Raw genomic sequence first — 17,463 nt, 5'->3', positions numbered from 1 at the left:
TGACCTTAATAGCCCCAATGCTTCTCTTCAATAATGAAATGGTTACTCAGACCTATTTAAATTCTGATTGATTGATCTATTGACTCAAGTAATATGTGTGGACCTTCTCTGATTAATTTGGATGGGGATATGTCCCCAGTATTATTCTTAAAAGGTATTAAAACTGTCCTAGAAAATTAATTGACTTGAATAACTAAGACTTGGGTCACTGATATAGTTTCCTGGAGATCTAAGTACAAAAACCAGGCCCACTAGGAGGAGGCAAGAGTGCCCTCAGACTTCTTCATAAAACCTGTGCACAATTTGAATCCATGCTCTATTCTTGCTGAATATTTCCCAGGGGGCAGTAGGTGACACCAGAGTGCACAGAACACTGGGCTTAGAATCAGGAAAACTTACCTCCCTGAGTTCAACTCTGAGCTCAGACATTTACTAACTGCATGATCTTGGGCAAGTAATTTAACCCTCTTTGCCTTGTTTCCTTATCTATAAAATGAAGTAGAGAAGGAAAACTCTTTTAGTGTCTTTTGCCAAAAGAGTCCCACTGCTTTCTGGTCTACAGGTGTCTCCTGTCATTCTGAACCCGGACTGCACCAGCCTTCTTCCTACATAGTAGCTACTCTTCATGTTATCTCTCGTGGGAGATACATGTAGGTCTTTCTCACAGGCAAAACCACTGAAACAGCAGCTGTCTTTTCATTTTTGATCTTGGCAGGCTCATGTGATTCTAAAGTTGTATCTCAAGCCAGATCAAGAGAGCCTGCAGCTGATAAACAGTAGCCTTTTTACTTCACATAATATCTTTTTCCCTGACACTGTTGAACCATTTATTGCTTCCATATGTTGAGATAAGCTTCCATATTTCCCTCCTTAGTACCAAGTATATCCACTCTCCTTATGCCTGTTCTCCTGGAAACAAACAAAAAAACAGTAAAAAAAACCAATAAAAAACAAAGAAACAAATAGAAAAAGGCCAGAAGGAATAACAGTGAAGCAGGCACACATACAGGTATACATACACATCTATGTAGATATATAGAAATACACATATGTGCCTATCTATTGAGAGACTGGAAACGAGTTAAAGTTGCACTGCCTATACAAAGAGAGAACAGGCTAGGAAGTATTGGCATGCGTGCTTAGTTGGCACTTGGGGAGCTGCTCCGTTGTTCCCCCTCTTCCCAGCTCCTGAAGACATTTTTGCATGCCCCACATCTCTATCCAGTCACCCAAAGTGAGTGCTTCTTCCCTCTGCCTGCTGGGGTAATGTAGGGGGCTCATAGGCAGCTTGAAGTTGCAGTTTGGGCACAGGAACTTGAAAACCTTTGCCAGCACTGGGCTAGGTCATTTCTATGACCTTTTCTACCTATAGTATTCTCTTTCATTTTTTTTCCTCCTTTAAAATATTCATACCAAAAAAAGGATATCCATTGCCATAGAAGACAGAGTCCAAATGCACATTGAAGCATGCCATTATTCACTTTGTTTCCTCTATGAATTTTTCTCTAGTATAAACAATATGTGTCTTGTTTCAAAATATGACAAACAGGGAAATATGTATTATGTGATAATATATGTATGACCTATTTTAAATTACCTGAATTCTTGGGAAAAGGGTGTAGGAGGGAGGAGACAGAGATAAAGGGAATGAGGGGAAAAGAATGAAATACAAATTTTTGGGCATAGCTAATGTGAGAATTTGTTTCCCTTGGATAAGTATATTTATTATGCTTTATTACCTATTTATAACAAATAACATGTACTATGTTATTGTTATGTTAAATATTACATTATGTTACATACTTTAAAAAATTAAATTAAAATTTTTAAAAAAGCATGCTCAAATGCAGGCCCAGAAAAGAACATAGAAATTCTGAGGGACACAAAAAGATCCATAGGAAAAGATTGGGGGGGAAGAAAATGTCTCTTCAGATTTCACCGGCTCTTAAATTCTTTGTCATATGCTAATCTTACTTCTCTGGCTGACCACCTTGGGCCTGAGGTTATTGATGGGAATCTTTGAAATATATCACGAAGCTCCAGGCAGACAGCAGATGTCATCACTATGGAGCTCAGGAAGTCTGAAAAATCTACGATTTCTCCAAACCATCAAATCTCTGAAATAAAGGGAAATGGTTCTCATCAAACAAACTTTAATTTTTACATATTCTTTTCAATGTACCTTAAAATAAATATATTCCTTATGATCTAGAGTACAGATTTCTCTTCTAATTGGGATGAAGTAAAAATGTCGATCATTATCTTCTCTAGGGAGAGACCTTCTGTCATTAAGGGATAAGGTAATGAGAGAGTAAGAGATTAACTATTCAGTTGGAGAATCTAGTAAGAACAGAATTGGTACCTCAGTACCTAATCTTGAAAATTTCTCTGGTAAAGACCATTGTCAGTAGGCTTGGCACCAAAGGGAAGGATAGACTGAGGAGTATCAAAATAGTACTGCTAGAATAACTAATGAAATGGTAATAATAAATATATAGTGTGATATAATTTTAATAACAATAATTAAATTTTTCTGCCTTTCTTATTTAGTCATAAATAGTGTTTATTAAAATGGTTTCAATGTTCAGAATCTTTGGATAAATAGGAAAGAATATAGTAATCCTTGTTAAACTGTGGTACAATCACAGAACATAAGCTTAAGAAGTAGAGGACCTCCATTTAAATTTCTCTCCTGAGGATTCTTACTTATGTGAATTTAGGCAACACATTAAGCTTTATTGGACCTCAGTTTCCTTACCTGTAAGATAGAGGTTAAACTAGATTCCTCTGATATACTTCCACCTCTACATCTAAGATCTTATGAATTCAAGGATGGGGCAGCTGAGTGGCACCCTGAATGGAGAGCTGGGCCTGGAGTCAGGAAGACTCTTCTAGCATTCAAATTTAGCTTCGGATACTTGCTAGTTATGTGTCCCTGGACAAATCACTTAACCCTGTTTGCCTCAGTTTCCTCATCTATAAAATGAAGTGGAGAAGGAAATGATTGCAAACCACTCCAACATCTTTGCAAAAAACACACACACACATACACACACACACACACACACACACACACACACACACACACACACACACAAAACTGGGGTCATGAAGGATCGAACAGGATTGAAATGACCGAACAAAAACAACATGAATTCAAGCCCAGATAAATTCTCCTCAAAAAGTCACAGCTGTGACCCTGCAGCCTGCTCAATGGTAATCTCAATGGCAGTCACAATGGCATGCATCTCCAGATTGTAATTGTCATATGGGTCTTTCAGGGATTCATCTACCTCCCTTACCATTTCATGTGTCTCCTACTTAATTAAATGTCAACTTCCTAGAGTCAGTTAACAAATAATTGTTCAGAGTGGATCCAAATGTCAAGGGTGAAAGTTGTACACAAGGGAACATGATTAAATGATGACACTCAAATCTTGTCCTGAGGTAACCGAAGGATTAAATGTTCTGTAATATGCCATCTTTCATCATGCCTTGACTAACCAACTTCATCGAACTGCTATTTATTCATAAAAAACACATTCATATGGACAGTTTCTCATTTACAGAACACTTTCTTCTCATTGAACTTAGGAGTATAAGTATAATTATAACTATTATGCATAAAAGGAAATTAGGGCTTTAAGCAGTTAACCCATAGTTATACAAAGAGCATCAGATATAGGAATAGGACTTAAGTCTTTGGACTGCAAATGCAGCCTTCTAAGTTATATAAAACTATAAGGCTTACTAATCACCCTCATCAAAAAATGCAGTTAATATTATTTACATTTTGTGGAAGGAATGGAATTTAAGTGATATTGGAAACATATCTCCTTAGTTATCCTAGACAATCTGGTCATTATCCATTAACCCTTAAGATCCTATTACTTATGAGATAAGTCACATTGGAAATGTAATGATTCATTTGTCTACTACTTGAATCCTATCAAAACAATAAATCTCTTTATTCAATCAGGGAGAATGATAGTAATGGGTCATGTGACTGGGCTCAGGCATCAACTTTCTTTTATTATTTTCTAAATTTATAGATATTTTAAGGTGTGCTACTTATGTAGGTTACACATGTTCACACAGTGTATCTAAATACCTCTCTCAAGGATAGTGGATGAATGTCTGGAATTTTAACAATCTTTTTCCAAGGGAGATTATTATTCCTGCCTTGAGGGAGTAAGAGAAAAGCCACACTATTACACTATTCTGTGAGGAAGAAGGGGCACTGGACTAGAATTGTATCTATCTCCCCCCTAAATATTTTTGGTATAGGGGCACAAAATCTAGTTTCCAAAAGTTGCTTTTCTGAGCTCTACATCTTTAAAGTAGAGAGGAGAAGTAAGGGACCCAAAGCTTGTATCTGCAGACTACATTCCTTCCCACCAAATGCTAACCACACAAAAGACCTTACACTAAGTGAATAGCCAGATCTTAATCATAGGGCAAAGCCCTGAAGTCTCTAGGGAAGCAAACTGGAAACTCCCTTAAGGCACTGTGGCTTCCAGTGTTGTTTTCTTTTCTTTCTTCTTCTTCTCTGAATCTCTTATACCTATTCAGCCCCTAAATCATGAATATAGAGTCATCACCATTTAACCCTCATCAAAAAAACCCAAATGGAAGAATTGCACATGATTAAAAATGGCTGAACTAGAAGAAAGTGCAAGAGTTTTTTTTACTAAGCACTTGGGACACAAAAAAAGAGAAAAAATAGTCTCTGCCATTGAGGAACTGACAATCTAATAGGAGAGACCACACACAAACAACTAAGAAGGACCAGCTGGGAAAGAATTATTGCAGAAGATGGAATTTTAGCTCAGATTTGATGGAAGCCAAGGAAGCTAGGAAACAAAGATGAGGAGGGAGAGAATTCCATGCATGGGGTACAACCAGGGAAAAATGAAGATTTGGGAAGTCAAATGTATTTTTCCAAGGATAGCAAAGAGACCAGCATCACAGTATCCCAAAATACATGGAGAGAAATAAAGCATCAGAAGGCTGGAAAAATAGGAGGATTTCAGCTTATTTTTTATAGCCAAACAAAGGATTTTACATTTGGTTCCAATAGGGAGACACTGGAGTTAAATAGTGAGAGAGAGGAGATATAGTTAGACATGTATTTTAGGAAGATGAATTTGACAACTAAGCAGAGAATGGACTTGAAAGGGGAAAGATTTGAGGCAAAGAGACTAACCAGAAGGCTATTACAATAGTCAAGATGTGAACTGACAATCTGGATCACAGTGATGGCAGCATCAAAGGAAAGAAGGTGACATGTTGAAAGATGTTTAAAGGTAGAATCAACAAGATTTAGCAATAGAATGGCTATCATGGGATATGGGATGAGGAGTGAATAATCAAGTATAGCATTTTGGTCATGTCCTTGAAAATAAGAAAATTAGGATTAGAAGAAGGTGTGGTGTGGTGGGGAAGATAATGAGATTGCTTTTAGACATGTTGAGGTTAAGGTGTTAATGGAACATTTATAAATGTCTAATAGGAAGGCTATGTTTCCCTAAATCCATCATTTCATATAGCATATATTTTGCTATTTATATATGCAGTAGTCAATGACATACATGTACCAAAAAATGTTCAGCTATTATCCATTGATGACCATCTAATTTGTTTCCAGTCCTCTGTTACTTAAAAACAAAAACAAACAAACAAACAAACAAAAGTAGCCTTTCCTTGTCAATAGGGTTGAAACTCTTGGTTCAAAAGTATGTGTCTCTTAAAATGCAATATCCCCAAAAGGTCCTTGAATATGTCATAGGTCTTAAAATGCAGAAGGTAGGATTTCATTTTCAATTCCTAGGGCTAGAAGAAGATGAAGTACTTTCTAAAGAGAGTCAATAGACCATAAGTTCTATAGAGATTCTAGGAAAGTTTCCTGACTAAAAGTAGAATAAAATAATAGGAAAGATTTAGGGACCCAAGAGATTTCTGCTCTCCATTTCAGAATTTCTTTGGTGGCATTGCTTTTTTATCTAATTCTATCGAATTTGTATATATGTTTATATTCCTGCACTATTTAGTTTATTGTTAAGAATACATTTTTAAAAGTTATTTGTTTATTTAATAGAGTCATTTTATGATAATGTTCAGAATGATACCTACTGAAAAAGTCCCAAGAATTATTGGCAGGGAAAGGGGTTTAAGGTAAGTTAATCACTCATTATATAGATGGTTTTACTTGTGTAAAAGAGGTATTTAATAAGAATGAACAGTAGAAAGTAGCTATGAAAGATTAGCAAAATTCTATTTAAGATGATTTCATTTTACTTTGATCATTTGGGAAGCACCTTAGGATACCATGGCCCTGCCACCTTGAAAAGAAATTACCACTGCAGTTCTAGTATTTGAGCCCTCTAGCTGTTTAGATATTGGTTTAATAAGAGTTTATCAAATACACAAATATCACTTTGCTGACCACAGATGCATAACAAATGTTTACTGGATACATTGGAAAATTATGAAACAATTCAAGGAAGGAAGAAAATGATGCCACTGAACAGATTTCAGAAGAATTTTAAATGACAGAATGTTGGAATCTGATTAGAACTATAGGGTCTATTAGCAATGTACTTCGTTTCTGTGAAGAAAAAATGCTGTAAATCATAGAATGTCAGACTTATGACTGAGATGCATTTACCTCCATCACCATTTTAAGTTTCTTTTACTTAATTAAATGTCAACTTTTTATAGCCAGAAAGCATATCATCTCTAACAGCAGCATGCTCATCAATTCAGATGCTAAGCAGAGGCAAGATGACCTACTTTAAGTCACCTAAGCCATGGCTTATAACCATTTTCCTTCCCTGTGAGGTCCTTCATTAAAGGGTTGACAGGCTGATAAGGTGTTAGATATCATCCTTTCATTGCCAAGGCCAGACCTTTTCTCAGTCCTCGTTTTCTTCACCAGAGTTTCTATGGCTTTTGACTTTTACCAACCCATCCCTCTAGGTAATCTATTATTTCTTGTCTTTTACACTTATTCTTATCTCCTAGTTTTCCTACTTTTCTGACAAGATCTTTCTTGATCTCTTTCACAAAGTCTTCTTCTGAAGAATTCCTTTTCTGGGCATTTTCTTCACCTATTCTCTTTCACTTAATGACCTCATTTGATCCTATAGCATCAATTCTTATCTCTATGCAAATGTCTCCCAGATCTGGCCACCTAGCCCTATTTTCAACCATTAATCTCAGGCTCATTTTTACACTATCTTCTACACAATCCAGACAGCACCTCAAACTCAACATGTTTAAACTAGCATTCATCACCTTCCTTCATTTTCTTGGAAACTTTTTGGTCCGCTAATTCTAAGTTTCACATCTTTTCCACAATAAACTCTACTCATATTATATAGTAGTACACTGTCGATTCAGTAAACATAAAATTTTAGTTAACAGAATGCCGGGTAATGTAAAGTATGCTGCATGTGTTCACTGGAAGAGGTCCAGGAAACCCCATCTTTCAATTCCCAGGTAGATCTCATTGTTCCACTAATCTGTACCCTTTACCATTCCTGGAAATTTTGGAAGAGAATGTGGGACAAAGTAGATCATTTGGCTAGTTCCAAGGTTTTCATACTGTAGTCACCTAATGAATAAAAGCCTAAGGGGGAAGAAAGGAAAGGTATGGAAATATAATCAAAGTAGGCATATGGAGATTGCTCTCAGGCCATCAGAGGCTATATCACTAATCCATATCTCCCACTGTCTATTGGAAGAATGAAAAAAAAGCCATACAATTCAGGAAGGTACCTGGTTACTATAGGCATTAGTAGAGTCCTATTAGGTAGAAATGAATTGTAACCATCTGTGTTTGTGTTTTATTGCTATATTAAATTATTAGTTCCTGGAGGGGAGAGACTATGCTTTATTTAAAATTTAAATATCTTTTATTGGTAGTGGAAGTGTTCTGTATGCAGTAAATCTTTAATAAATGTTGAATGAATAAATGACTAGGTTACTCAGGATAGTTGGTTATTGAAGACGCAAACTTTTGTATAATATAGGAATAGTGGCTTATCCTGTTTGGTCCCTGTTTTCCTCATCAGTTATGTGATGATAATCATATCTCTTTTACCTTCCTCACAGAGCTATTATGTGGATCAAAAGTCAGAGACCAGCCAAGACAGTCAAGTAGAAGGAAGCAATACAACCCCACTCTCCCTCACAACTATTCCACAAAGACCCAGAAAACATACCAGGTTAAATCTTTGGAATTTTCTAGACCCTAGTCAAATTCAGGCTTCTTTGCCCTCCTATAGACTGAGATTAAGTAAGACCTTAAGGACCATTGCTGCCTCCCAGAATCCTTTGCCTTTTGACTAGAACTTGAACTCTGGAATTCTCCTAAATCAGCACCAACCAGATAGGACTTGCTTCTCACTTTAGCATGTATTAACCTTTGATATTAGTATTCCTGATTCTCTGTGTACCAACCTCCACAGAAAGAATACAGTTGTTCACCTCAAACTCCTTCATCCAGTCTCTGCTTTGGTTTGTTGTGCCATTTATCTTGCAAGTGAATTCCAGCAATGAAGTCTTAGTGCCATAAGATAAGTATAGAAGGGTCCTTGCTAGTCCCGTTACCCAATTTCTAATCAATCATTTCCTATTACTCTCCTGCCCTTTCCCTTTCAAGATTTTCTGCTATAAAAGTCTCCTGTGCTGCAAAGGGCATTGGACAGTTGCCTGATTCCCTTTTTTAATTTTAAACTTTAACCTTCTGTCTTAGAATTGCTACTAAGGCAGAGTCTAGGCAATTTGGGTTAAGGGACTTGTCCAGGGTTGTCAAATTTGTCTAAGGCAAGCATTGAACCTAGGTCTTCCCAACTTTAGACCTGGAAGTCTTTCCATCGTGCTACCTAGATAACCCTCTGAAAATAATCAGAGGAGGAAGATTACAGCCAATGATGGGGGAAAGAAGGAAAAAATATGAATAAAAAACAGAAAAAGAAAAAAGATATTACAATTGACCTCTTCTATGCAGGTAATGAAGGAAGAGCAAATGGAACAGAAAAGGATCAAGGAACACAAAGGAAAACTTTAAAAACTGCAGCAAATTGGACTCAGATTTTTGAAAGAACCCAAAATACAATTCAAAAAACAATTAAGAGAGACTGGCGACAATTCAGAACTTAAAAAGAACTTAGAGAGCAAAATAAGTCATCTGGAAACAGAGGCACATGAACTAAAATAAGAAAATAATGTCTTGAAAGCCATAATTTACCAGCTTGAAAAGGAGTCAAAGAAAGTAAAACATGACCTATAAAGAAAAATAGACTAGAAGAAGAAGGATGACCAAAAAAGGCTGGGATGAAATTCAGTCTTTACAAATTAGAATCCAACAACTAGAAGCAAATGATTTTACAAGGCAGCAAGAGTCTATAAAAATATCGAAAGAATGAAAATATTGAGGAAAATATGAAACACCTCATTGAAACATCAAAACTACAAACCTGGAAAATAGATTCAGAAGAGACAATTTAAGAATTATTAGACTACCAGAAAATCATGACAAAAGAAAAAGCCTGGACATCATTCTACAGGAAATTAACTAAGAAAACTGCCCTGACATTTTTGAACAAGAGGGAAAAGTAGAGATTGAAAGGATCCACAGATCACCTCCTGCATTTAATCTCCAGCTGACAATATCCAGGAATGTTGTAGCCAAATTAAAGAACTACCAGACCAAGGAAAAGATACTACAAACTGCTAAGAAGAAACCATTCAGATATTATGGCACCACAGGATAACACAGGACCTGGCTGCATCCACACTGAAGGACTAGAATGCATGGGATATGATATTCCAGAAAGGAAGGGAACTGGGTCTATAACCAAGAATCAACTACCCAGCAAAATTGACTGTATTCTTGCAGGGGAAAGTATGATCATTTAACAAAATAGAATACTTCCAAGCATTCATGAAGAAAAGACCTGACTTAAACAGAAAATTTGATGCCCAAACACAGAACTCAAGAGAACCACCAAAAGATAATTAAGAAAGAGGAAAAACAAACAAACAAAAACCTTTTTTAAGAGACCCAAGAAGTCCAAATGATTTGTATTCCTATAAGAAAAGATGATATTGGTAACTCTTAAAATTGTTATTATCATCAGGGTAGCTAGAAGAAGTATATTAGAGGGTTCAGTGACAAACTGTATAAGATGAAATATCAAAATATATATATATATATATGTATATATATATAAAACTAGAGGTAAAAAGGGATAATACTAAGAGAAATGGGGAAAGAAACAAAATGGGGTAACTTTATATTTCATAAAGATGGGGGGGGAAGGGGTAGAAGACCAATACAGTGGAAGGGTGAAAGAGGCTGGAGAGAGTTTCCAAGAAAATTTTAATCATTACAGTGGGAAGGGTCAAAAAATTTCAAATGGAAAGAAAACCTCCAACTCCAAATTCAATCATCATTATCTTCATCGTCATCATCATGAACATCATCACCATCAACAACAACATCATGAACATCAACAACATCAACAACACCAACATCATCATTGTTATCAACATCATCATCAACAACATCATCAGTGTCATCAACATCAATGTCATCAACGTCATCATCAACATCAACATCTAAATATCCATCTTTTCCTGGCCCAGGAAAGATTTTTGCTGGGTGGCCTAACCTAATAGCATACTATGCAGAATACTGAATGAGAGCTAAAAGACTTAAACTCTATGCTTGAGTGTCACTCATGTGTCCTTTTGGGATAAAAAGAAAGCCTTCTTTTTCCTGGACTCAGTTTCCTCATTTATCTATGAGTGAAACTTACCTGGACTCTGCATTAAGTCAGTCAATTAAATCAAAGAATAAACCAGGTGTAGACAAGAAAAAAAACTTTCTGTAGCATGGTAGCAAAGGTCAGAAAATTAAAACTCCTGGTATAGCTTGGTCTCTTAAGTCCCTGCATGACTAGGGCACTTTGTTCCTTCTCAGGTTGGAGATATTGACTGGGTCAGCACCTTTTCATATCTACACCTAGGAGCTCCTTGCCAATGTAATTCATACTTAACGTTTTCAAATAGCACATTGATTCAGTGCAAAGAGCACTTAATTAAAATGGAATAAAATATTAAATAACATGGGAAAGATCCCATATACAAACAGGAAAAAAAAGAAACCTGCCCAGCTCTGTTAGAGACTGTAAAATGAAAATGGATAGAACTAACTGAATGAAACCCCCAGACAAGAATGTCAAAACATCATCAATAAAATCAGCTCTTCCAGGTCAAGAAAAAATACTACAAGTGTCCTTAGAGAAAGAATTCAGTATCAAGGAGTTACCATCTGGATCACACAAAATTTAGCAGCTACTACAATAAAGAAGTGGAGAACTCAGAATACAATGTTCCCAAAGGACATATCCAGCAAAAGTAAGGATATAGGAGGAAAAAGGATTGTTAGCAAATAAAGGACTTCTGAGCAATCCTGATGAAAAGACCAGAGCTGACTAGAAACACTGAAATACAATCATGAAAGTCGAGATCAATATAAAAAAGGAAACATTATATTAACAAGGAATATTAATGCAATAAACAATTACATTCTGAAAGATAAGATGATCCATCATCCCCTATAAACCTTAATATATTGGGTTATGCAAATGAAAAAGAAAGGGTGAGGGAAGCTAGTGACATGAACTTAATTTTCATCTTAACTCAAAGGATAAAAGAATACACACTTGCACAGTTGAGTACAGAAATATATTTCACTTAATGGAGAAATAGTAGGGCAAGGGGAAAAGGGAGAATCAGACGAAGGATAGATTTAGAGAGGAACGAGTCAAAAACATAAAAAACTCTAACCATGGAGGATGGGTCATGAAATGGGATTTAGAAAAAAAAAAGAAAGGAAAGGAACCTGTCACTGGACTCTCAGTAAGAAAGGAGAAGAGGGGGTTGATTATATTAAATTAAAAAGATTTTGCAGAAATAAAGCTAATGCAGCTAAAATTAGAAGAAAATTAAGTGATTGGGGAAAAACTTTTTATTAAATTTCTCTAATAATCTTATTATCCAATTTGTATTCATTTTAGACATTTATATTATGTTAATATTTATATATATTGTCAACCTAAAAAAAGTCAGCACTACAAGAGTAGTTATAACAGAATTTTAATTGGGGAAGAAAAACTGTAATTTAAAAAAAAATCTCATAGAACCACCTCCATTTGAGGAGGATAGTCTCAGTAAAGACAAATTGCAATGTAATATTGGGAAATTCTGATCTACAAAAAAAAATGGGGAGCTTATTTGGTTCTTGGGAGAGGGGAGAAGAACAACAGTCTAGCAGCAAAGTGCTAACTGACTAGCCAGAGGCTAGGAAGACTGGGAGCAAACTAGGTACAATAGGAGAAGCTAAGGTGGCTAAAAAGGCACTTTAGGTTTCATTATCTTTAGGAGGTCAGGGCAATTGGGAGTGGATCTGGATCTTCAGATTGTCTTCTTTCGAATTCAGTCCTATGGGGCAGAGGGGTATTTTCTGGGAGCTAGGTGAAACAGATTCATAATCAATTCAGTCAATACAGTCTTCAAGTCCCTGTTTGGGCGCCAATCTGCAAAGAGCCCACTCTTCGCTTGGTTGGGTCTCTGGAGGTAAGATGGCGTGGCGAAGAATGAAATGAAAATGAGCCAGAGTGCAAGTGAAATTGCAGAGGCTATTCCTTCTCTCTCTCTTGTGCCATCTACTGATTTTAATTTGTATACCCTCTTTTCTTTATGATCTCATACAGGTGTTTTTTTCCCCATACATTCAAAATCACATATTAACTTTTGAAACATCATAAGATTGACATTTATCAAATATCTTACTGTGGTTAAACAAAGAAGCAAGCTTGGCAAAAATTATTCATTATGGGCTGACTTAGTTTGAACTTATTCTTTTCAGCCATGCATAAGGTACAAGTACATCAGTTCCTAGCTAAGCATAATTGTTAATTATATATATATATATATATTTTAAATTTTTTTTCAAACCCTTAACTTCTGTGTATTGGCTCATAGGTAGAAAGTGGTAAGGGTGGGCAATGGGGGTCAAGTGACCTGCCCAGGGTCACACAGCTGGGAAGTGTCTGAGGCCGAATTTGAACCTAGGACCTCCTGTCTCTAGGTCTGACTCTCAATCCACTGAGCTACCCAGCTGCCCCCAGTTAATTATATTTTAACTAATTATATTATGTATATAGTTACGTTATATCAGTCTGGTCCAATGTTTTGTTCCCATGGTGTTTTTTCTGTTATAGGATCACTAAGAATACAGTTCTGGTAGGGTGATTCTGTGCCAGTTTGTCATTGCCATAATTTCCTTGTGTTTCACTGTTTCTATGGTCTATAGGAGTTTGGGAACAAACTCAGGCCAGGTATTTTCTTGCTGGGAACTTTAGAAACTTGCATTAACTCACTAATTGCTGGTTTTTTGCTAGGCTGATTCTAGGGGAAATTTCTATAATCTAGGGGGCTGTACAGGTATTTATTTTTCAATAGCGGGTAGTCTATGGCTATGATTGTTCTTGCCATGAACCTGTATTGTTTTTCTGTGTCTCCTTTGAGCTGGATAAGGATATTGATTGCAATAATTTCAATGCAAGTGAATGTCACTATAAAAAGAATCACCTGGGGTAAACTGAGTGTGGAATTTCCATCCTCCCGACAACCTACTGTCAGAGCTTGTGAGTAGCTGTGCTAACCTCACAGCCTTGATGGTGTCCGGCATAGTTCTTTGTTTTAATTTTTAGGAGAGTCAGTAATAGGATTAATTAAAATAAATTGTTAATATAAAATCATTAATTATACATTCACTCAATATATGTATATCATACACACACACACACACACACACACACACACACACACAGATGGAAAAGAATATAAACTTAACAAGGTTTTATAAACCTGAAAGTTTTTATTTACAAATGAACAAAAGTTTATAGGCTTCACATCTGAAACCATATAAATAACTATGTCCACAATGAGAAACCCTTCTCCTACAATCTCTAGCTTTCAGAACTGCCCTGGGTAGGGCCCCAGTTGGAAGTGATTGGGATGGGGGGCCGAGGATGGTCATTTCTTCTTTGTCTTTTCTGTGCTATCTATTGTTGTCTTCCACTGATTCTCCAAGCCTGATATGGGGTAATACTATTTTTAATTCTTACCCCTGTGCTCCTGGAAGTTTTGTTCTCCTTCAGCAAATGGCGGTCAGATTGTTTCTCATGGGACCACTTCACTAATCAACTCCCTTTAGAGTCTTTTCCCCCCTTAGACATTTTTTCCCTTAAAGGATATGTGCTAAAGTTCAAAATATAATTCTTTTTTATCTTCTTTGGTACACATTTCCAACAGCTTTAAAGTCTCATACAACAGGCAGGATATGGGAATTCTTCTTTCTTGAAAACCGATTGTTCAAATCGATCTCCACCTTCAACTCTGTATGTGCTTATAATGATTCAGTTTCCTACTTCCTTTCTCTTCCCTTCAGGACCAAGGTGTGTTGGTTCCTAGTCCCTTCATCACTACCATCCAGCACATATGCTTACCTTCTTCCCCCTCCCCCTTACAACATCCTAAATACTCTCTGCCCTGTTTTCCCTAGTCATTGCTGACATGAAACAGTCCAAGGTGGTCCAAGGCTGTTTCATGAAGGATCTCTAAAAGAGAAGAAGGTAGGGCATCAAGCTGATTACTCTCCCACCCCTGACATACCTGTGTTACAGACATTTGCACCATAAGCTTATGCATACAGATATACATGGCCACATATAACAGAATCTACATCGAGACTGGCTGGCCCACTAAATGGTTCCCTCTAGTAACAACTAGGTCACCTTGGGGTTACTATTAGTGATTTTCCTCTCTTCACACAAAGATTTTTGGTTGCTCATTAATTAGTATACAAGACAAAGTGTGTCTCTTTTATGTAAATTTTATTTAAATTCCAATCAACTCTTCTGTTGCCCTGATGAGTTATTTATACCACAGCTTGAACACTCTGCTGGTCATGGAACTACCCTGGGGACGCAGGTCTAATCTGCTAAATCTGGGAAAAATACTAGTAATACAATTTTGAGAAGAATTGTCAAAACGTTATTTTTATCTCTTCCCAATCCCTATCCAAAATGATTTACATATATGGGGAGAATAGAAATTCATCTGAGAAACAGTACTCAAAGGTCATTCCTTCTTAGAATTTCTCTCCCACTAGTTCAACTCTGTGCCTAAAATACCCATGTGACTTATTTCTTTGGTCTAGAATAGGAAATTAAGTACACGTTGATCATAAAACCTTTAAAAAAGTACAACATATTATTGTGTTATTAACATTTTAGTTTGAATGAATTTATCAGTTGAGCACCAGTTACCTGATAGAGCTCTGAGAACAAAGGGCAGGTAAATTTTGAAGAGGAGGCATACAGAAAGGTCTAGAACACAGGATATTTCTCAACATGAGTGGCAGTGGGAGGAAGCTTGGGTAGTCAACAGTGTATTAAGAGCATTAAGTTCTCCATATAGTATCAGGACCAGCTTGGATGTGAAGAAAATGACATCTGTCTTTAGTGACATGACCCTTTTTCCTATAAGAGTATCTTTCCTGTTCCAGCCTCCAAATCCAGCTATTCTAATCTTGTTTCCCAAAGTCACAATTTTTTTTGCTACTTGCAAAACATCTGATAGAAACTTAATTGTTTTTCTTCCCAGGCTCCCAAGGTACTAATGATGACTTTCTGTTGTGGTTTTTATTTATATTTTCATAAAGAATTCTTGAAGATTAAAAAGTCTCTACTATCCAAAGTAATGACTTTATAATGGTGGAAATAGAAGGAAGTAGAATAACTTGGAGATATTTTTGAACAGTGATCTTTTTCTAGAGGCCATCAGAAAATCAAATGGAGGTGGTGCCTACCTATTGTTTTATTTATGAAGTTGTTGCCCATCCTTTGTTTTGAAGAGGACCAAATTACATTAACATCATCATGTAATATCTTGATTCAGTTGTGAATTGGATTTAAGTGAGGCAGCCCCACAAAATCTCCAGACTCACTCTCTCAGAGTCATCAGAGTCCAATGAGAAGACAAAAGTCAGAATGATCGTTGATGGCCTGGGATGTAGAGGATGAACTTGGTGTCTCGAATGTCATAGTAATGAGATGATCACAGAAAGGTGAGACATGCAAAAAAAGAGAGTTTGGATGAAGAGTACCAAAGGCTAATTTATGTTCTCAATCTATCCTGATCAGACTTTTCAGCTGTTTTCTCTCATAAGCAGACTAGTGCTTCCCTTGTCTCTTTATCTTCTCTCGATGCAAGGGAAGAAAGTAGCATAAGGTAGTGAAAAGTGACAGGGGACTTGAAATTAAGGGACCCAGGCATTGTATTGGTTCTGCTATTTTGCTCTCTGACTAAACAAGTTACATAATGTCTCTGTGCTTCAATTTTCTCATCTATTAAATGAGAGAATTAGATTATATAGCTAAGGTCTCTTCCAGGGGCACATCTCTGACCCTAATGACTTGATGATCAGTTCTATGATTCTATGATTTTAAATTATGTTTAAAAACAGTTATTTTTCATTGTACCAGGAAAAATGTACATCTTTTTTATTTCCAGAGCAGGAAAGTAAGAGCCAAATCTCCTTGCACAGGTTGTAAAAAAGTTGTAAGGGGCACAAATTATAATTCACACATAGAAATTCCTTATGCATTAGTTAAGTAAATGAGAAAGGAATGAAGGACCCAGTATAGATGGAGGCATGAATGGAAAGTACACTGGAAAAACACTCCTCTAGAAAATATCTTGAATTAGACCAGGTTTGTGCACTTCCTGAACGTTGACCTCCTCAGTTACAAGAATAATAAGAAAGCATGCACAGCAGGGTCCCTGTGGAAATCTATATTTGCATATCCAGGTAATGGGGAGGGGGTGGCAGTGTTATCTCTTTTCCTGGCTTCACAGAAAAACCCCAAAGTTCACATGTTTCTTCAGACAAAAATATCATCAGAAAACACCTCTGATGTTTCAAGAAAAAACATATTTGCAATACGGCTAAGAAGCATAATAAAATTTTTCACAATATTTGCTTTACAATACTCTCTATCTTGAACCTTGAACTAATTTGATAAGATCTTACAGAATGGGAGGAATATATGGTAGCAATACATTCATTTATTCAATAAATATTTATTAAGCATATACTATGTGCCAGGCACTGGTCTAAACATATTTTCTGAAGAATGCTAGCTTCTATGACAAGAGTTCTTAACCTTTTCTGTTACATGGATCCTTCTGGCAATCTGGTGAAATCTATGAAGCTCTTTTCAGAATAATGGTTTTAAGTGCCTAAATAAAACACATTAAGGAACTTAGTAATTTGGGAATTGTTATTAATTTTTTTTAATTTCATGAACCTGAGATTAAGAA

Source organism: Gracilinanus agilis, chromosome 5 (assembly GCF_016433145.1).
Source record: "Gracilinanus agilis isolate LMUSP501 chromosome 5, AgileGrace, whole genome shotgun sequence".
Taxonomy (NCBI): Eukaryota; Metazoa; Chordata; class Mammalia; order Didelphimorphia; family Didelphidae; genus Gracilinanus; species Gracilinanus agilis.
This window is presented reverse-complemented; position numbering follows the sequence as displayed.